Genomic DNA, 22,668 nt, shown 5'->3' with positions numbered 1-22,668 from the left:
GTCAGTGTTTGGCCGCATTTTAGTCAAGAACGAGTTCCGCCTCCGCACTAAAGCATGAGACTATTTCAGTTTTGTTTCGCACTTTCATATTGCAAATATTGAACAGTGAGCGGTGTTGACTTCTCCTGATGCTGATTTAGATAAGTACCGTTTTTGTTAGGGGTTATGCATCCCTGACCACCTCTTTGACGGAATGACTGGAAATGCCTGTCTGAGGTGTAATTGGGTTTTAAGAGTGGAATCCAGGCCCATTGAATTATGCACTGCATGCAGGGGAGCTAATTGAGTTTGGACCCTGCTGGCATACTGCACGAGCACTGGAAACATTTACCCAACATTAAGCCCCAATTAGGCTTTTCGGGATTGGAAACTTGTTGCTGGATGATGGGAAGATGCTGATGCCCGACAGACCGCGCTGTGCAGTTTCTCTCCACTAAATATGTATGGTCCGCTAACAGCTCTGCTCGTTCCTGTTGAACTGATGAACTTCCTCTGTATTTCCACGTTCTCGCACAGCACAGGCTACAGTGCAAAGCAGTCCCTCTGCTCTAAGCTGGAAGTCTACAAGTCTGAGTGTGTGCGCATGCTCTCCCTCAGCTCAGAGGAGCAGCTAATGCAGTTATATAATAGTTAGCGCAGCCGGCGTCTGCTGTGAGCCAAATGCCAGGCCGGTCTGGTTACATAAGCTCGTCAGAGTCATATTGTAGCACTCCGGAGCGCTCACACCACAGCGTGTCCCCGCTCCTTTCACTGTCTCTTCCTCCGTCTCTCACTTCCTAACGCCGTTTTTCTTTGCTTTCCCATCCTCTCGTTTCTACACCTCTCCTCGCATCCACCCCTCCCTCTCAACCTCCCTCGCACTTTTCCTTTCCTTTTCCCCTCTCCGCTGCAGAGCTGTTCTCAGCCACGAGAACAAAGAGTTTTTGTGCTGGATGCAGATGCACAGACAGCTCAGAAAATATGAGACACAAAAGAGCAGGACTAACTGTACGCTCACAAGTGCATTCTCCAGTGAAACATCAGGACATGTGCAATTCAGTTGCTGGATGCCTTGGCAGTGACGATGGGTGAGTCAGGTGAAGAGATAAGCTCCGGCTGCCAGTTACCACAACTCGTGCACTCTGATGTCCACTGGCCTTTGATTACCATTTGATCTCCAGGAATGCCTTTCTCATTGACCTTTTGCATCTACCTCCCATAAGTCCCTACGTATGGGCCCACAAATAGGAGAAGGTCAGAGAGCCATGGTCAACAGATCAGCACTCATTGCAGCCGGGTGTCTGCCAAAAGCTGCAAACTAGAAGTGAGCAGATCGATCCAAATATCGATAGTGTCCATCCCTAAACTTGTATTGATATTGGAACGGTACTAGCACGATAGCAGGATAGGCTTAATACTTATGTGTCTGTCTCTGAATCATACCCAATATGATTTAGAGACAGACACATTTACATACCAGGCCTGTTATAACGTTATATCAAGCAATTATTGTGGAAAGTAAAAATCAGTAATCAATTGGCCATTAAAATGGGTTCAACTTTGGCTAACTGATGATCATTCATCTCATAAACATAACACAGTTCCCTACATAAGCTCCCTTTAAAGGTTAAAAGTATCCTTAGGGATATCGTTACATTGGCCCTGTATTTACTTGGTATCGGGTCCTAAAACTGCAGAATGGCACAGCACCCTTGCGCAACTGAAGTTAATTCATTTATGGTTTCAGCTCATAACAAATCATTGTTAAGATCTTTTGTGTGATGTCATCTCAGTCACTCGTTCAAGTAGACTGTTGTGGTACAGGATGGAGGTGTGCGGTGATGGTGTAGGTCCACGGAGGAAAACAAAGTGGATAAACGGCTCAGTTTGACTCCAGAACTCTCACGCTCACTGCGCGAGCTTGTCTAGCTAATTAGAATTAACAGCATTAACCAGGAACCGCTCCTCTCAACCAATGGCGTCCTTCTACAGCTTATGATTATTCATGAGGCGGGGCTCGGCGCGCCAGCCCACTGGTGGAGGCTGACGGGAGGGCGGTGCCCACCGGACCTACCGCGCGGGGTGGTGCGGAGCCGCGGAGTGTGTCTTGCGTAGGGCGAGATGTTGTTTTTTTGTGGCGATCTGCTGAACGTGGCATCGCTGTCCGGTCTGACACAACAGTGGGAAGCACAACCAGCCCCTCCGGTCCTCCCTGCACAGAAACCCGGGCGCACAGCAGCTGATCCCGGCGCATCACAATCCAGGAAATGCGGACTTCTGGCCCCTTTGCAACGGGATAAATGGCTGCAGCGCCAGCACTGTAGCAAGCTGGTAAATATGAACCGTGTCGGCTGTTTGTTACTTACTTTCATTTGGCTTGTGGTGCTCGTCAGAAAGAAAGCGCGAGAGAGACAGAGAGGGGAGGGGTACACGGTGTGAAGTTGACAGCTGATCCCGGCCGTATTTTATTTTATTTTTGGTGTTTATTTATTTTGAAAAGCGTGAGTGTGATATGAAGTTGAGCGATGCGTTTTGGTGATAAATGATTAAAGATGTGTTGCGTGTATCGGACCCGAGCAGCAGAGCGAGTTTTTTTCCCCTTTTCACCAAAGTACTGTACGCTGAAGTAGCGGCAGGGGCGCTGCACATATACAGCTGACAGCATATGCTTCATCATGCACCTTCATTCACCCCGGCTGTCCTCAATAGCTAACCGGCTGAGGAGAGCAGGAGTGGTGGGGATGGGGGGCTAGCACACGCACGCTACGCATAAACACGCGATTCACGATCAGGCCTGTGAAGTTATTTGTAATGGGCTACACCTACACTTGGCAGATTTTTGGACGATGACATCATGCTTTTGTACTCTGTTGATCTGCTTTTATATGATAGATGGGCTCAGTTAACAAAACAGGTTTTTTTTGTTGGTCTTTTCATCTACTTGAAGTTGTGTCATTGAGTTTTAGTGTAACTCTATCTGTCTGTGTAAAATCAGAAGTTGGCATAAGGCAAAGTCATGGTTTTGCACCTCTGATGTTACTTTTACAGGAAGTGAGATATGTATAGCACTTGAAATCTGTTGTTCTGTGTAGATGAAGACCACAGCCAGCTGATGCTGTCTCGTTTTTGTTTTGTTTTGTTGTGTTTTACATAGGAGATGAGGTTCAGTACCTCATCAGTGCAAGCATTTGAAAAGGAAACAAACACAGCAGCCTCTATGCTGCAGCGTCCTTGGCGACGTCTGCCAGCTGTACTCTTTTAAGTCCCACCACAAAGATACAGTAAGATGTCACACCATAGTGGTAAAGGTGGTGTGGGGTGAAAAGGGAGAGAGGCCTATATGCAATTATTTCTTAGTGAATCAGCAGAAAGTGGCGAACTTACGGTGCTCCACTCTGGCCTGGATCAAGACCAGTTTGTGGTGTTGCTGGCTGAAGGAAGGCGCTAGCTCAGCAGGCACCTGAGGAGAGCGCTGCTCCATTTCCTTGCAGAATTCCAAGACTGTTCGTGTCGTGGAGGATTTGGTCATTGGACAAAATACCTGCTGTCAGAGATTACTGCCATTAATAGTTTTGACATGGACGGGGATAAAAGGTGAGATTCGAGGCTTTGATGTTTTCACAACAGTCGAAAGTCAGAAGGCAGCTTGTTATGGATAATTACTACGTCTTAAAGTTGGAAACGAAGGTCTTGCAGAACCTGTTTTTATATATGTGTGTGTGTGTGTGTGTGTATATACACACAAGTCAACAGATTAGCAATGCCAGTTCACTATATAAAAAATATTCAGTGTCGTAGCTGAAGACTTGAGCAATAAGTTTGATCAGGCACAATAAGAGCAAATATAAGTGTCAGGAGTAACAGTGATTACTAAAGAACGTCGACTCTGCTCTATGTCTTGGTATCTCTCCCACTGGCACAAGTACCACTTGAGAAAACAGGCCAGTTCTGGTCAATTAATAACAGCTTATACCCCATATCCCTACTTTCACGTGCACCCACAGTCACCTGGCATACCCTCTGCAGCTCTCGCACTCTCACTCAACCTTGCAGGTGGCAACGTGTTGATTTACTGCATGAAATGCCATTAGCAGCAAGGGGTCTTGTCGAGTTCCTGCTCAGACCTTCAGATGCATCCCCTGCAGACAGCAAGGTCTGATAAGCACTGTAGGAAAGTCGGGGAGCATGTGTGGTTTTTTCCAAGCGAGCTTGGCAGTTTAGACTGAACCTTTAACGCGAAATGTTTCACGGACGGCGTCACACCTTTCTACAAAAATTCAAACCGAGCGCTGGCTCTGGTGCTGTTGGTGTGTGCGAGCAGGTTTAAGTCTTGTTTTCTTCGAGAGGATGTTGAGGGGTTTTATTGGGATCTTCATGGGAAAAAAAGAACACATGTTGAAGATGTGTGGTAAGAGGGCACATCTTTCATCTCTCTGTGGCTGGTCACTAATCCTGTTCCTCCGAGGCACCGGAGAAGAATAGATGCACTGTAGTGCTCAGAGGCAGTAAACAGTAAACCAGGAACAAGTCTTGGATACACAAATTACACAAATGCACACAGAGTAAAATGGAGGTCAGGAGTGCCAATCTGGCAACTTCACAAATGCCCCAGTAGCCCAATAATCCTTTTGCAGGCATTCAGTAACACTGTAATGCATTCTGAATATTAAAAAGCATTTTCTTCACTTATCTAGCCCTGTGGCCTTCTGTGTAGTGCATGACTCTGCTTTGGTGTCATTTAGGTCAGTGTGTGTGTTTGTGTTTGTTTGCAGGGGTTACAGTTGTTTATCAGTGTCTGGCCTACACTCAGCCTCCTACCCGGGCCTGTGTATTGGCTGGCCCCTTCAAATGGAGTTTCTTTGTGTTTGCCAGGCAGGGACCAGAGTCTGTGCCGTATGTGTGTTAGTGCCGCCACCTGGCCCGCTCCCAGGTGTGCTCGTCCAGGTTATACAATGATAATCTTGGACGGTGATGTCCGTGCAGGCAGTGAAGGTTCTTACAGGAAGAGAAAGCGCAACAAAGTGGTTACTCGCTCAAACACTCCCTCCGTAAGCGTTAATCATTACCCACTCGAGCACCATTGGTAGCCAAGTGGAATGTCGAGAGGTTTGCTGCACGTAATGACAATCCTTCTTCGAAAATAGGCGACAAGTTGATTACATCCTAACTCCCAACTTTTCTCGAGACCCAATAAATTGCCATTATCACCAGATTTGTATTTTCTGTTGTCGTCTTTAGGATATGCAACAATCTGTGTGTTTTCTCCTTATATCAACACGGAGGGCATTTTTGTGCACGGGGTTGTTCGCTGTCTGCAGCGGCCGGCATTTTGCAATACTTATTGTTGTAGTATGATTGTAAGCCTCTGTGCTCCACACCACAGGTATGTCTGAAAGGGGGCTCCGCCAGGATATCACTGCTGAGCTTTGTGTAATACTGGGGGTGAGGCTGATCAGTGCTTGAAAAAACACAAAAGCAAAAGTGATAACACGCACGATAAAGTTTCAGCTTTAGAGTTAGCAGTTATGTGAAAGAATTAAATCGCACTTTTTGGAGGTCAGGCATATAATCCTCCAGTTTGTTTTTGTTTTTTTTGCATCTGTTGGCTTGAAAGAAAGAGAACGCACCCAGTGTGCGTATTGATCGATGGTGCAGGCAAGTTATTATATTTCACTACCAGATATCTCCACCACTTTCCAAATCTCTCGCTTTCACTCGCCGACTCCCAAGACACCGCTCTGACCACACCCCTCAGCGTGCAATGCATCTGCACAGATTGCAATCTCCAGATGATGCCTGTTCACCGCTCTAATCTGTGTTCATTAACTGACACCTGCAAAGATAACTAGTGTTTACCTCTGCTTTAACTTCTCTGAAATCCCATTGCTGTGTCCTCAGATGCAGGCTCTCAATCTGTCTCATCTTATATCAGTCCCATGAGAGTGTGTAAACTATGCAGGTGATGCAGACACAGTGCTGAACACTTATATAGTTATATATATATATTTATATGTGTGTGTGCATGTCCTCATACTAGCTTTCCCTCCTCTCTTTAGAGCTGATTTCTCTCCTCTCCTCTAATGGAGTCCTTTGTCTCAGTGAGTAAGGCACTCCTGCAGGAGCAGTAAGTGAGGATTGGAGGGGATTTCTGCTCTGCAGGAGGGTAAGAGGGCTTTGGGAGGGCAGAATCCTTCCAACCCTGCCGTGGATCTGCCGAGCAAATCAAGACAGCAGGCGATGCTCCAGCACAATCCTCCCCAGCCATGTCACTGTCACTGAAGTGGGGAGGGAGGGAGAGTGCGCCGTTCTTTCTTACTTGCTGTGCCTTACATGATGTGAGCTGTGTTGGCTTACGGGGAACTCCGGGGCATGCCCTTATTTATTTATTTCTTTACATATATTTGCCATGCCCTGCAGTGTGATCCAATATATCGGTCGAACCGGTGAATACGATGCTGTATTAAAAATATAATTAATCTGAAAAATGCACATGTGGGCTGTGGGCTGCACACGTGCATCTATTTGCTGTTTCTCACAGTCTTTCTAGGCAAGCTATGCCCTGACGTTGTCAGGTAAGGTCATGCAAAGAACACCTCACTTTAGATGCTGTTAATTATGCAAGAGTGTGGTCAACTGGTGTCAGTTGGGAAGGCCATTCTCTCTTTATACTTTAAAGGTCATGAAACTCCCCACATTTTGGTGTGTTTGTTCTGTGTTAGCACCAAATAGCTCGTGTTTTTTGTGGTTTTGTGATGCTGCAGATGCTTTGTTGACATCCTGTTTGAGGTTAAAACTACCTTTATAAGTCTTCAGATTTTGCAGTTGTCAGTACACTGGCATTAAAAGGAGGCGTATTGACACACGATGTGTTTACATACACTCTGCACACTTAGATGTATTCTGTACGTGTTTGCCTGTACGATGTTTTTGCTGATGTCTCCATATTGCAGCCCCTAAGCGCGGGTGTCTGTTTCACCTAATTGAAGGTCAATATTTGCATGAGCATTCCTACAGATAACTTTCCTAGCTTGGCCTAGACAGAAGACAGAGCGACTGCTGTACTTCAATAAAATCAAAGTGCCTGTCATATTCCAGTGTAACACTGTCAGATGTATCTCTTCACGCTACATTGCATTCCAAAGCAAAAGGTCTTTCCTTGCTTGCAATAAGTGCAGGGGATACGGGGGGTGGGAAATCTTCCTGGTTTGATTTTGTCGAACAGGTTTGATTTATTTAGGCAAGGTCTAAAATTTGCAAAGATTACAGGTTATTTTGTTAAATATGTCCAGGAACTGATTCAGAGGAACTTTTTTTTTTCATTTGGATAATTCACCAACTTGTGGCAGTCTCCCTAATCTGATGTCGTTTTTTGTCAGGCTTTAAATGAAATAAATCCAGAAAAATGTAAAAACAAAACTTGTTTTTGTAGCACAGCTTTGAGTTACTGTTTTTAATAGTCAATCTAAGTCGAGTTAAGCTTTTAAAATAGCTCCATGTGATCAACAAACCCGTGTTTTTCACAGGCAAACAGAAAAATTATCACCCTGGCTGTCATTGTAAAATTCCACCAGTCCACAGACCCGTGTTTTCCTGTTTATTGAGGAATTAGCGTTATTATAGGTGTGCTTCACTTTCTGGCTTGGCCTCTAAATGAGGAGGGAGCTAAACAGTGGGCTTTCTGACACTCTGATTGTCTAACTGCTTGCATTTTGTTGCCTCATTTTAGAAGTAGACGGATGCAGTTTTGCCCTGAAAACTTTGGGCTGTGACAGAAATCTGTTTGTCTTCTTAGCCTGAAATAATGTTGTAGTTTCTTGTTTGTTTGTTTTTTTTTTAAGTTTAAATTTTAAATTTCAGGTCTCAAAACCACGTTTGCTTTTTTTAGTTGTCTGTGTGAAAAGCCTCATAAATCCTTACTGAGACGAGTTTATCCGTCAGCCTCAGAATTAACCAGAAGGCCTGCAAGTATGTGAAGGATGTCCACAACACGCCGTGGCTTTAGTGAAGTAATCTCATGACACATTTGTGACACGAGCTGAGCGGATCAGCAGGCAAAGCACGAGCCCCATTATTAGGGGATGTGTGGAAAGAAGGAAGAAAACGGTCTTTTATATTTTGGCTCTTTTTTTGTTGCACAATTGTAAATATATTTCTTTCTGCACTTATCATAATGACCACGAGGTATTTGAGACACACACACGCACACGCACACGACTGTCTGTACCATGCTTCCTCTAGAAACTTCCTCACCCTGGGAGAGGATACTCCCTTCCCTCTCTCCACCTCCTGCCAGTGCAAAACCCCAGAGCTGCTGACGCAGACTCACACAGTGTAATTGGGAAAATAAACAGATGATAGAAAATGGAAAAAAAAAAAAGCATGTGGATGTTTATCCACAACTGGATGCTAAAAGTCTTGGCTTTCCCGGCAGCTAAGATGAATGAGATGTGGGTAAAGTTGGGAGGAGACCCCTCCCAAAACACAGGGAAAACTGTGCAGGCTGAAAATCCTGCAAAATAAATCTATCCATCCATTCCTTATTCGCCCCTTTTAAAGGATTTGCAGTACTATTCAGCTAGCGGCACGCAGCGGTGAAATTAAATTAACTGGGTGTTATAAGTCAAGTCATAATTAAGGATTTGCCACCATAACAAAAGCAGACGACTGCGGGAGACATGAGAGCGTTTATTTTTGGAGGGAAAAGACAGAGATTGCTGTAGGAAGCTCTTCCTAAGTCTGAGATGTTACAGGGGTTTTTTATTATGTAATCCTGCTGTCCTCAACAACCTCAAACAGTCAGCAGTCCCAATGTTTGCACCCAGGTAGTCCCCCACCTCCTCCCTGTTTTTTCTCCCAGCTTTGCTCCGTCAGCACAGTGCTAGGGAGCAGCCCCAGCTTAGTCACTGCAAACGCTGTTTTGTTTTTTCTCATCAACATTCTGCAACTCTAATATGCTTAATGGTAGTGCCCTTTTCCTCTGAGGACCCCCACCTTCTCCTCCCTGTGCCTTCTATGTCTGCTTAATGACAGGTTTCCCAGCCAGGAAAGAGGCCAGAGCTAAAGGAAAAGTTGGGTCATTAAAGCAGTCTTACACCGTCACAGGGGTCCTCTGGCTCAGTCTGACACCAGCTTCCACAGAGAGCGCTTGAGATGCACGGCTGGAAGCATGCGTTGAAGTAAAAGACAGAGGGAGAGTCCTTTTCTCTTTGTTTCGCCAGGCCCAGTCTCTGTTTCGCACTCTCTCAACAGCCTCCAGGTTTTAGTGGATGCTCACAGCAAATCTGAGAAGCTGATATTCACGAGCTGGAGTGGCAGGGGCTGGATTCCCACTCGCAGCCCCCTAAGTAGAGTGTCCATTACTGTGGGAGTGCCTAAATAACACAGAAGAAGGAGATCAGGAGAAACCCTAGTGAGGGTTTGGGAGAGGACGGGGGCTGGAGGGTGTAGAATGGAGAGCTGCATTCTCCACTGAGATTGTAAACCCGGACTGAAATTGCTCTGCAGGATTCGATGGTTAGGTGCATGGCGTGCACGAGCTGTGCGTGTTGCAAGGATAGAAACTCTCTTTCACTGGTTACAGTTGTAACTATTGTTCACGGTGAGAATGGCGAAACACGTGTCATAGGTTAACTGCTGTTTTCATCAAGAAGTTGAAAAAAGGTTTTTTTCTTCTCAACTTTTTCTTCTTTCTTTCTTCCTTTTTTTTTTTTTTTGAAGCACTAAACCCAGGAGCTGTGGTTTGTTTTGTTGAGGGTACCGGTGTTTTACCCCATCAATCTATGTAATGCACAGTTTATTGCTTTTCTGTGTAACTACAGTGTTATCAGATTATCCCCAGTGCAGTTTTTCATGGTGAATAGTGTGCTGCATTGTATTCTGCCTCTCATTTGCCAAGGCCTGCTGACTGTGTGTCATCAAAACGCGCCCAAATAGCGACGTTATCATTTTAAAGCCAAAGGTTGTAAAATGCAGCAGGTTCTTCTATGGGTGGGAGTGCAGTAACACACTTTCTACTGTAACTGCTTAACACCCTGTTACTGAAACCGTCCAATTCAGCAATCTTTTTCACATTTTAGTTAAGATTCATGCTGAAGCTGACAACACATGCCAAACCACAGTTGCTGTACTCACAGGCTGGGCAGGTCTGCAAACTGATGTTCATTTTTTAAAATCTATCAGTTTATGTTTATGGTATCGGTACAGGAAGTGTTCTCGCTGACTTTCAATCAGTCGTCACTCGTCCACTTGTCTTTCGCTCCATCTTCTCAATCAGAGCCTCCTTGATTTCGCCGTTTTTGCAGAGAAACTGTTTTACTTCGACGGTATGCACAGTCGATGTTTTCTTTTTTTTGAGTCAGACTGCTACAGTAATGAAAGTTATCCTATCTGAGAGTCGGCAGATTCGATTTTCTGTCTTTAGATTAGATTTTCACTCTCAGTTTAGCGGCTCACTGGAGGGCACATCTTGCCATTTGTTTGAATTTTGTGGGTTCAGACTTATGACTTGCTCATCAGCTTTTTACATGGTCTCTAAACAAGTTTCCGTACTTTTAGAAAACTCTGTCTATGTGTTACAGGAGTACACGGCCCGTTTTCATCTTTTACTCTTTTCACGATGACATTAGACACTCGGGTCCAGTTCAACCAAAATAAACCTTATTTTGGTTGAACTGATTTGTTTTAAAAATGCATTTAATTGAACTCTGGTGCTGTTCTCAATTCATGTGCTTTCTTTTAGTTGAAACTAGACTGGATCTGTAGAAGCTGACCATAAAAACCAATGAATCAAACATGCTCTTCATCAGGGTTTCCCTTATTTTTCAGCTTTCTAAAAAATGAACAGACTTTAGTGACTTATTTAGTGCAAACACTTGCACTTGTCTGTGTTACAGACTGAAAAGAAGACAGAAAATCAAGTCTGTATCTTTTAATCTTTGTTCCACGTTCTCCTACCTCACAATATTGACACTCTGGCAAACACCGCCTTACTGCGTTATACGTAAATACTTTATTCAGCTAGAAGAGTAACCTTCACACCATGCAGTAAACCTTCAAGGCTGCATGATGACTAAAAAAAAGTTGATCTAAATCTAATATCAAAAATAGCTCCTCCTCAAATCAAGGGCACAGATTTGTTTTGTAAATTTAGAGTTTGTTGAGTTTTCTGAGAGGTTCATCTAAAAGTGCTCTCTGGGTCCAGCAGTGTGAATTGGAATGGTAAATAAATGGCCTGTATTTGTATAGCGCTTTTCTAGTCCCTAAGGACCCAAAGCACTTTACACAACCTGTCACACACACATTCACACACTGGTGATGGCAAGCTACATTGTAGCCACAGCCACCCTGGGGCGCACTGACAGAGGCGAGGCTGCCGGACAACTGACCACCACCAGTAGGCAACAGGTGAAGTGTCTTGCCCAAGGACACAACGACCGAGACTGTCCAAGCCGGGGCTCGAACCGGCAACCTTCTGATTACAAGGCGAACTCCCAACTCTTGAGCCACGATCATCAGATGGGGGAAAATTAAATCAGACAATCTGTCCAGCGTGCATGAAAAGGCATCTCCTCCTGTCCAACTATGATATAAAAGCTTAGCATGTAAGCTTGTTACATGGAAGCCGTCCAGTTAGAGCTTTTCTTTTCCTTAGAAGAGCAGTTCAGCAGTTTGGAAACACACTTATGAGCCTTCAGTGGATATTTAAAGTGGGAGTCGTTTGTTATGGTAAAATGCTTTAGTATAATACAGACACACAGTCAGTCACAGCTCTGTCCAGTAATAAAAACCTGCCTGATTTTTAAACAGGTTAAACAAATCACTGTTTTAAGGAGATGCCTTATGAGCTTTGTGAGAGGTGCCGAAACTGAAACAGCCCATCCGACCTTCGTACCCTTTTAAGCTGATTGGCTTTAAGCTGTAGCCTCATGTTCAATGGTTAGATATGAGCGTGGTATCATGTTCCCTGAAACTGCTTTAACCGCATGTTTAGTCTGGAAGACACCTGTCAGCTTATCGCGCTGAGCTTCACCTCTCAGTTAGCCTGCCATCCAATTATTGTTGAGCGTGCAGGATTGCCCCATCATCCAGTGATGATTTTAACCACCTTATTTGCTTCATTTCTCACTGCTGTCTCTACAGTTTATGCTGCACAGAGCTTTGCTCCTTCACCTGGTCTGTGAAACTCCAAGGGGATCTCTGATTGGTTGCTATTTATAAGACTTTGTCCCTAAACACTTTGATTTAATCTGCAGGGTTGGAAAAGCCTCTGTCTTCATGCCACTAAGTATCTATGTACTTATTTAAAAGGTGGACGGTACGCAAAGCAAATGGTGCCAGGCAGCTAGTTCCTTCCAAATTCTCCGGTGGAACCGGAGTACCACATTTAAACAGGGAGATGTAAGAGTCTGAGTTTTGTGACTTGCATTGTCAAGGTGTTGTTTTCAGGTGTTGTTGTGCCTGTGTTAAACTGCAGTAAGAGTATTGGTTACGATAGCATTTAATTAATTGGTGATAGAATTGATACTTTTGCTCGATTCTCACAGAAAACATTCTGAGCGGTAACATAATGATCCGCTGTGTGTATACTGAGACAGAGAAGCCTGTGAAGCCCGGCTTAGGGCAAGTTCAGAGACCGTGCTTCAACCTGGATTGGATGACAAATCAGCCGTACATAACCAGAGAAGAACTAGCAGGAAATCAATGTGTCTGTCCACCTATCCTACATCAATACAGTGTCTCATTTGCTCACCATATGCCTGGTGTTTTTGCTGTCTTTCTCTCCTTCTTGTTCTTTCCCTTTTCCCCCCCTCTCATCCTCTCTCTATTTTCTCGCTCTCTCTGCAGTGTGGTTCTTTGAAAGCACACTGCAGACAGCATCTCTATTTTAAGGACACCTTTGTTTCTCTGCTTTGTATTCAAATGATCAGGCTCGCAGGCAGAAGGATGCAACTCTGGAGACGGGAGGGATGGAGGGAGAGGAGGGAGAAGAGGTGGCGAGTTGGCTTTTGGAGTCAGGTTTCCCTTAGAGGAGATCTTTACGGGCCGATAACAAATGGAGGAATGCACAGTTAATACCCCTAAAGCGGGTCACATGACCTTTGGGCTCAATTACCTCTAGTTTGGGTGGTCAGGAGAGAGAATAATGCTCATCTACAGCGCGTGTGTCACATACCGTAAACGCACAATATGACACTTCATGAGCAGCGTGTCTTTGTAGTGATACGGCAGCGTTACCATCCCAAACGGCCAAACTAGACTGTACATCCCAGCGTGAGTGAGTGTAGCCAGTGACACATTTCTGTCTGTCTGGGGCATTTGGTTTGCAGGAGTTTTTGCCATGGTTCATCTAAAGCGTAAACAAAGGCATCACACATAAATTCTGGATCTCTCACACACTTGTTAATAGCAAATTACCTCCGTAAAGTAGCACTCGGGTTTTGGTATTGGAATGAGAGGCAAGTGCAAGTGTTTGCTCAATGCTGGCACTTTGTTTCTAAGCAGCGTGCAAGTGTTGACACACTCATCTCGACATCTTAATTCTTCCTACCACGTGTTTACAGTACAGTGAAGCTATGTTTCTTTAGCTCTCTAGGGTTTTCAGCTGGAAAGACGAGATGAACGCAGGGAAAGCAGCACGATGATTATGCACGTTTGTTCTCATTAAACCTTCAGTATATCCATATTCCATCTGTCTTGTGTTATCAGACTGGATATGATTTCATCAAGCAAAAACGACAAGCTTTCCAGTTGAAAACTTACAGTATAGTGAGATAAAAAACATATCAGGGCAGGTAGATGCTTTATTTGATGCTCTGGTTTGGTTTAAATACAATCTGAATACATTTCTTTACTTTCAGCGCAACGGTGGTCAAATATTTCTGTATTTATTCATTGTGACAATTGTTTTTCACCTTGTTAGTGTGCAAGGAGTGGCAGCCTGTCCCAAGGTCTCGCCCTATGATAACTTTACCCTCCCTCGGACCTTAAATTGGATACGCTGAAGCTGGATGGACTGATGGATGTTTGTGGGCATCATTCAGTTTCCAGGTTTTGGAAAGGAGGTTTGTGGCATTTGATCGCAGATGTTGAGGATGGGGTGCAATGCTGACAGCGTTAATGCTCACGGAGCTGGGAAAGTTAAAAATCTCATCACTGTCATTCATAATTGCTTAAGGGAAAAGTAAAAACTTATAACACTTTTCTGCATCTGTACATGTTCATGACTCCACACAGAAAACGTGCAGTTTGACTTTTTGTCTCGATTTCCGTGCGTGATTGACTAACTGTTTCATTCAGACCGGGGGCATTGGTCTCAAGACACAGAGGCTGAATATTGTAAATGCATTTGACAGCCTTTTAAAGTTGGTCTCAGATGGCAAATGGATCATTGAGGACAGGTTGTAGGCACTTTACGAAAACACGAAATGACCACATGCGAGAGCCTTCTCTCTCTCTCTGTCCCTGCCTTTCTCCTACGCATTTGCACATTCTGTTCTTCTCTGTCTTGTTATTCTGCGTCTCGCACTCTTTCCTTCTCTCTCCATAACACACACCTCCACTTTCAGAGAAATAAACACACAAACAGACGGGTTGTGGCACACGGCGTTTGTATATAAGCGCATCGGGTCTGGAGGCTGACGAGGCGTTGATGCGTCAGGAGAGGCTCTGTTGACAGGCCACTAATGCAGCGTGGCACCAAGCAGAATGGTCAGCAGGGCCTCGCAGTGGAGGAGGGAGAGTAAACTGTAAACCGACACTTAGACTGAATGGAGTTGTTTGTCACTGTGGGTAGCAATTACTTGGCCTGGGCTAGCTTTGAGTAAACTCCCTGATCAGAAGAATGCCCTTCTGCCAACCGAGCAACAGGAAGGTGGGGACCGAGGTTTGCTGTGTTGATACTTTCTGTAGGCCAACTGTCATGTTTGAACACACTCAGGGTGAGCGTCCACCTGTTGACTCTTCCCCCGTGTCTGTGTTTGTGTAGGCCTCAGTAAAAGCACGAGCAACTCCAGCATTGCGGCGTGAATTAACAAAATAACCCCTTACTTAGATGTGCAGATAAAGCTTGACGCCGGGTCACGCACCAAGCAGCCAGCGCTAAGTCGTACCTGTTGCAGCTTCACACAGGATGCAGTACAGCAGCTGCAAAAAGAGGAACTAGCACCGGCTTTTCCATCGCTGGGGAGCAATCCACTTGGGTGACTTCATCGAGAAAAATAGATCGATTCAGCAAAAACAAAAGTAACCACACCAAGGGATCGCTGTCACAAGATAAAAAAATCGCTTGATGTGGGAATCTATAAACGCAATCAGGGTACTCGTTGACTATAGCATATTTCCCCCCTCATTGTTGGGTAATCTGAGAACTTTCTAACCTTTTTATACAGGTAACCTGCCAAGAGATTCAGGTGGATGCTTTTCACGTGCTCGTCACATGGCTTTAATACCAAGAGCTGCATCTTTGTCCCCTTTCCTTTCAATTAACTGGACACCTTCATCTCATCGCAGGTTTGCCTCGAGCCAACACTTTTCAGTTCGCACCACGACTAAGAGAGCAAATTTAAAGCAGCCAAGTGTGAACGGCGGGTACGGTGGGCTGCGTGGGAGACTGTGCACTGTGATCTTGACATCTACGCATCACTGAAACTTGTGAGCGCTGGGAGGACAGCTTTTGAAAATGTCAGTTCCTCTTTCTATATTTATCTGCTCAAGCTAACCCCTCCCTCCCTCCCTCCACAATGCTTTGTCACTCTTTTATGTCATTTGCATGCTGCAAGTTATGCATTCAGATGTGTGGCACTGAGCTGTCCGAAGACAGGTTTTGTTTCTTTTTTTTCCGTTTGTTTCACTTCTGTTACAGTAACTCCCCATTCAGCTCACTGTGAAGTTGTTACATGTCAGAAGACCCTTTTTGCCTTTGAAGTGTGAGTCAAAATGATCTCAGAAGACTTTTACTAATACTGTGCAGATATATAATAACCGGGTTTAGCCGTTACACTAGAAATTGCAAATGATATATTGCCTCTATATATGGTAACACTTACCAATGAGCACCAAGCTGCTTTCCATAATCACTACCCTCTGCAGCCATGCGGACGCGATTTCCTGGTAGCTGTCCTCACAATATAAAGCTTACTTTGTCAGATACATAGACACTGGCACTTAATGATGCTACAGCAGCGTGGTAAAGAAAAAGATAATGAGTATGCTGTGCGTGGCTAAAGTTTACCTTCTTTTGTTTCTCAGAAAAGTTAGAGGAATAGCCAGCAAGAAAGGGATTTAGTATTATATTATTTAATATTTAGATTATTTGTTTAAAAAATAAAATGCAGAGGTGCTGAGTGGGAAAAAAAAGGCTATGAATGCTTTGCAGGGTCGGATATCACATCTGCTCTGGGTATGTATCGATCGGCATTAACAAAAGACTTGCATGTTCAACTCCATTAGCTGGCCGCTTGGTTCCCTTTCTGTAACTGCTCATTATAAGATCAATGGGGTTTTTTGATACTTTGGATTTGTAAATTTGGCTTTGCTACACTATATGGACAAAAGTACAGCTATTAATCTTTGAAGTCAGGTGTTTTCAGTCCCATCGCCACTGAGTGTCTTTACAAACATTTGTGAAAGGATAGGTCAATCTAAAGAGCTCATTGGATTCGATTCAGTTCATTGGTGGCATAAAACTGATCATTTTCTTCAAGTTTTCTTTAGATGTTGAAATGATTACAGTGTCGTCTGCATACCTCAGGTTATTAATGAGGCGCCACTGACCACAATTCCTGGCTTCATTCAATCTTGCACATGATGTGCTCGCTGTACAGAGAAAATAGGCCAGGTGGCAGCACACACCCTTGCCGTACACGTCTTCTGATGTTGACAAATTCTCCAATTTCATTGTTGCTTCTGATTGCCGGACTTTGTTCCTAGTAAAACTTCTCCATAATTCTGAGGTCTTTTCCATCATCGTTCAAAGCTAATAATAACTTGATCAAATGTTTATGGCTTCACATAATCAAAACACAAGTACAGATCTTTTTGGACTTGAGTTGCTATTTCTGCAAGAGTTCTCAATATTTATATAGCGTTTGTTGTTCTTTTGCTATCGTCCAGAGCTCCTCTGGCATTAACATCAGAACAGAAACTGAGTGCAGGGAGCTTCATGGCGTGACTTTCATGCTCCTATAGGTGGAGCAGCACTTCTGTCAATACAGTTTATTTCCTTAATCCTGTTGAATGCCAACAAGCAGGTACCCTCGGGAAAAACATGTCCAAAATAGTTATGCTGACAGTTTGTTTTAGATTTATGGATATTTTTCATCGATCAGATATTTATTGATTTAAACCACACATTTATTTTGCTGCTTCAGGCGACATTAGCAGCCACTGGTGGAAGGCACACAAATCTCCAACTGAACTCTTAGTGTAGATGCAAACTGTTTGTTTGGCCCATAGTACTGTGGTCCAAATGTGCTAAAATGTAGCAATTTCACGTTTTCAGGAAGTGCCTACAACCTGACCTCGACATCCGAATAATATCGCATCAGCATCTTAGTTTGCGATGGATGGATGGACATTTAGAAATGGATGTTGCATTTTAAACTTTGGGTATCACATTAACTGCTGGAGCCTTTGCATGTGGAGTTTCTCCAGGTACAGTTTCCTTTGCTTCCCTCCAGCTTAATGACATGCAGGTTACTTTCGCTGCATGCAGCCCTGAATGTCAGAGCAGTGAACAGGGCAGGCAGCAGATTATCATCACAAAGCATGTATAACATTATTTAACTCAGGTTAATTGAAGATTCTAAATCGGCCATACGCGTGGATGTAAGCCTGAATGACTGTGCTGCTCTATAATGAGCCAGTGCTCGTTGCCCAGGAGGTACCCAACCCCTGGCCCATCATCAGCTGGGAAAGGCTCTAACTCCCCTGCCGCCTTAGTGGGATAAGCAGTTCAGAGAATGGATGCATGTTTACACTAAGCCAAGGGATTGTCCAGCAATCCTTTTTCCTTTTAAAATGACTCCATTTGACCTCAGCTGAGCAGTGCTCACTGTTTATTGGAGTCCTACAGTCAGGAGTATAACCTGACGTGTGGCCTGTCAGAGATATTGCTGTGATTAAACTTGTCATACAAAGTTTATATTCTGAAGTGGAGGCTGAGCATGAAACAGTGACACAGTCAGAGTGTATTTTTTTGATTAATGACCAGATTTAGTGGTTTAGTTCTCAAAAGGCACTCTTCTTCTTTGTTTAGTTTTTTTGTCTTCCAAATATAAACAAACAGGTAGATCAACACCGAGCCACTGCAGCTTTTGTAGACTAGGTACGCTCCCTCTTTAAATGACTCTTATTTCTATCATAATACCACAGCTTTATGGACAGAGGGGTTCAGTTTACTGGAAGACCACAAGTCTGAAATAATCTGCCCGTGGAACAGAGAGAACCCTCTCTACATACTACCGTGTTTGCCCACTTTACTGCCTATGTCTGCAGTTTATGAGGTGAAAGTCCAAAAATATGCCATCTGTATGGTTGTCTGTAAATGCGCAAACCACTCATTTGGTCTAAATTATAGTCTGCGGCCGATTCAAAACGGCACAGTGTTTCTTATAATACAATGTTTGCATTTTAGGTGTTGCTTGTCCCTGCATTATGTTATATATGAAGGTGTCTGCAGTACACATGAAGCTGCCTCGTGTGACCGTACCACAGGGGAGCCTTTGTTTCCATTTACTGTAAATGAGCGCAGCTTTGCATACTGTAAGTCTTGCTTGCTTTGGGCCAGTGGGTAGTATACGGTTACCATTTATTATAGCCTAATGAAAGCTTTATGTCCCACCTTCACAGTTGCTGCACTTCCCATTTTAATTTACTTTTCAAAATATGATCTGTCCTGTTCTCCTTAAGCCATCCTAGCTTTATTTCTTGCTCCAAATCCGACTGTTTATCTGCTGCTCGTTCCCTGGCCTCACTAATCATTAGGTCTGCGTAAAGCGACTTCCCTGTCAATCACTGCCATAGTGGCAGTTTTGTTCCCAGGCGTCAGCCTCCACCCCCGACATCCCCACCTTCCCGTCAGAAGTCTTCAGTCTTAGGAACAGAGGACAAAGGGATGACGGATGGGTGAAGGTCCCTCACAGGGAAGTACAGTATAGAAGGTGCGTGCTGTAAATGGTGACAATGAGCACATTCAGGGAGACACAATACAGTGCCTCGGCCAGCAGCCTGTGAGAGTAGCCCAGCATCAGGCTAGCACAGTCCCCTTACAGCAGTCAGCCGCACAGAGCCAGGGGTAATCACCAAGTCCTGAACAAAACTGCTATTGAATGCGACCAAATAAAACAAGAGAGGAAACACGAACCAGAGGAGGAAGAATGGGGAGACGTGTGGACAATCCAGCCATGGTGCATGTGGAAGAGGTGACGTAAGCAAAAAAAAACGTGAAGAGGGGAATAAAAAGATGGTGTGTGGCAGAGAAGGTTGAAAAGAGAAGCATAAAAAGAAATATGGAGAGCAATTAGAGCTGGAGACAATCATCTTTTTCCAGGTGGTGAATCCCAACCAGGTCAGCACGTGTTGCTGGCCTGCATGGATCCATGTTCTCTCTGCCTGCCTTCTGATCAGCGGGCCAGCCATCCGCTCGTTCTGTGTGCCGGCTCGACGCCGTGCGAGTGTGTTTATTTTAGAGTGTGTGACTCACACTTCCTGTGCTCTGCCAGTGAGGCAAAGCTCTGTGGAACAGCAGGACCTCCGTTCATTCTAAATTCTCTCTTTCTCTTTCTGTTTCTCTCTCCCTCGTGTTGCACTGCTGATAGGCCTAGCCCGAGTTCTGCGTAATGCGGGGGCTTGCTTGAATGGATGCCACTCTGGAATTCATTTACAGATGCGGCACAGTGGCACTCTGGCTGGAACTGGAAGGTTTACGTAAACGAGACACGTCCATGTCAGCAAAAGATTTGTCACTTAGGAACGAAGGCTGCTGCTGTGGCACAGTTGCCACTAAAATAAGATAAGTTTGTAGATAAGGAGGCGATAATTGCAAGGAATAGCCTCCAGGGTTCTGCGTTGCAGGGGAAAACCCCGTGCAAGACCTGTTTGTAATCCTGTCTGTCGCGGTGTGCCACAGCCGCGCAATGTGACGAGTTAAAGAAACAGCAGCCGACGATCCTGTCCTGATCGTGTAAGCCGGAGGGTTTTGGTTTCACTGTGACGGTTCTGTTGGCACTAAGAAATGTGGCAATTAATGATGTTACTGCAATGAGGCGATTTTTTTTTTTTCAGATGCTCTGTGAGTGTGAGTCGCCTTTACTTTCTTCTCGCCACATCTTTTTCCTCCTCCCTTTGCATTTGTACAGTGGAAACATTCATTTAGTGTCTTTCTCACTCCCTCTTTCTCCATCTCTCCTTTTTTGCTTCACCCCAAGCCTCTCCCTCTCTCCCTCTCTCTCTCTCCGTCTCTCACTGCAATACACCCACTCAAACAGTCATATCCGCTCTCACTCTCTGGCTCTCCCAGCTTGTCTCACAGTGCCTGTGAAGCGTCTCTAAGGGGGAAGACCAGACTGCTCTGTCAGGTAATCTAAACTCTGTCTGTTTCTTTCCCTCTCACGCTCTCTCTCTTTCTCTATTTGCACCCCACTCACCCTATCCTTTTCTTCCAGCCTTCCTCTCTTATTTTGATCCATCTAATCCATTTAATCTTCCTCGTTTCACCTTCTCTTTTCCTCATCATTACTTTAGTGTACTTGTTAGCCACAGCAAACAGGCTAGTTAGTTATTAAGAGTCACATTGTTGGTTATTGTGTTTGAAATATTTTTTATTGAAATTTAAAAGTTTAGTTTCTTATTTTTGAGTAGTCAATAACCAGAAGAGTATTTTTTTTTTTAGTTGAAGGATTCAAGTAGTTGTCAATAAGTCTTTTTCTGTGGTTAAAGGACATTAATGTGAAACTAAGCAAATTACAGTATGCAGACATTACGATACAACTTACAGATTTAGTTCATGTCAGAGTCTCCCTCACCATCCGAGTCTCTGAGGAAGTTTTGTGGAAAAGTGGATGTAAGTGTAGGTTGTCGCCAATTAAAGGTGAAGACTTCTGAGTCAAATTCTGGGTTATAATTCAAACTAAGTCGCTACAAAAGAAACAGATGATTTAAATCCGAGAAGGTGTCAGCCATAAATAAAACAATGCAAACCTGGCAGCCTGCAATTAAGCCCAAGTTGTAGTCAGTTAATTGTTGTGGTTGATTTTTGTGAGCAGAGCGGCAGATTTTGTGCTGCCAGAGGTGTAATTCAAACACGGAGGTGTGCATTACCCAGCTGAGCTCTCCCTTGTTTGATTTAAAGACCGGTATTGACCTGCAGTTCGCTGGCTTGTGTTTAATCAAAATGAACACGGCGACAGTTTGTGAACTGCCAGTCTTGTTGAAGCCCTGCGAAATCCTTCTTTACACCCAGAGGTACGGCGATCCCAGCGCGTCCCGCAAAGAGCTCAGCGAGGGAGGGAGTGAGTGAGTGAGGACTCTGGTATGTGGTGTTTTGTCAGACAGCGTTCTCCTTACCACGCGGCTGACAGCGCTGATATCCCTTGGCGAGTGTGATTTTCAGCATCCGTGGGTTTTTTTTCCCCCTCTTGTCTATCAAATCAAACTATTCCTGCCTACGTTTCAGACTATTGTAGCATTTTGGGTCCAAGTTTGATCGACAGTTTTTGGCGATGATGGTAGGGGTATTAGGACTTTTCTCATTTTCCAGTTACCTTACAATTTTAGGAATGCAGTAAAACGTCTGTGAATGCTGAAAATGATCAATTATTGGTTCAAGCTGTCACTAAAAAGAGGTGGGTCAGGGGTGGGAGGGGTGGAGTTAGATGTCAAGGGTCATGCCAACTTGTCAGTGCGTGCACAGGCCAAGCAGTACCTCTCCTCACTTCCTGCTGCCAGTGTGCGTCTGTAGTCAGAGAGGATGCTGGGAGATAAATTTAGACCTCCAGCTCCCTCTCCATCTGCCATTGCTCAGAGTAGGCTGGTTTCCATGGGAACCTGCACCAGGCTGCTGCCAGTAAGAAAGAATGGGATGGGGTGAGATCTGTGTGTTTGTGTGTTTGAAGGGTATGACAGCAGATTTTTTTTAGACAGCACGTAAAAAGGTTTATTAGTTATCAGAGTGCAAAGTATTCCTATGCATTAATCTTATCCGTCATAACCAGCTACATGAATATGTCAGAGTCTCGATGAGGATATGACAAAGGAACACAAAACCCTCCTCGTGGGTCAAGTTTGAACTTTTGACAAAGCTCCTGTGGTGGTTATTGAGCTAAGTGACGGATATACTGAAAGTCAGAATGAAAGTTAGTTGTGTTGTTGTACATGTTAATCGAAACCAGTACAGGAAAAAAAAAGTAATTAACGGCCAAACATATTATTTTGCAGATATTTACCGTTATTTGAAAGACAACTTATCTGAAATAATGTTTTTCTCTGGAATTTTAGCATTTACTTATATATAGATAAAAAAAAGGTAAAGCTGCAATGTGTAACCACAGCTAAGTACATGCATTTTCTGGTGAGGGGTTTACAGTTTTAGAAGTATAACTGCTGGGCAGAGATGATGAGTGGAGACAGGGTGTGACGGTGTGTGACAGCACGTGTGTGTGTGTGTGTGTGTGTGTGTGTGTGTGTGTGTGTGTG

At 44.3% G+C, this 22,668-nt stretch overlaps 1 protein-coding gene across 4 annotated transcripts in view; it reads left to right on the top strand.

Annotated features, from left to right (window-relative positions):
• Positions 1-2,028: 2,028 nt before the first annotated feature.
• hivep3b (HIVEP zinc finger 3b) overlaps positions 2,029-22,668 on the top strand; it is a 36,559-nt gene continuing 15,919 nt past the window's right edge. The window contains exons 1-2 of one of the 4 annotated variants that reach the window (XM_005744485.1): positions 2,029-2,310; positions 15,487-15,627. The gene's annotated coding sequence lies outside the window, so the exon portion shown is untranslated. Of the gene's footprint in view, positions 2,311-15,486; positions 15,658-19,742; positions 20,553-22,668 lie in introns of those variants that run through there. The other 3 variants (XM_013913680.1, XM_005744484.1, XM_005744483.1) reach the window with 3 other exon arrangements.

Source organism: Pundamilia nyererei, unplaced genomic scaffold (assembly GCF_000239375.1).
Source record: "Pundamilia nyererei isolate P.nyererei 1_Seehausen unplaced genomic scaffold, PunNye1.0 scaffold00144, whole genome shotgun sequence".
NCBI classification, from domain to species: Eukaryota; Metazoa; Chordata; class Actinopteri; order Cichliformes; family Cichlidae; genus Pundamilia; species Pundamilia nyererei.
Note: the sequence above shows the minus strand (reverse complement) of the source record. Positions and strands in the feature narration are given on the sequence as shown.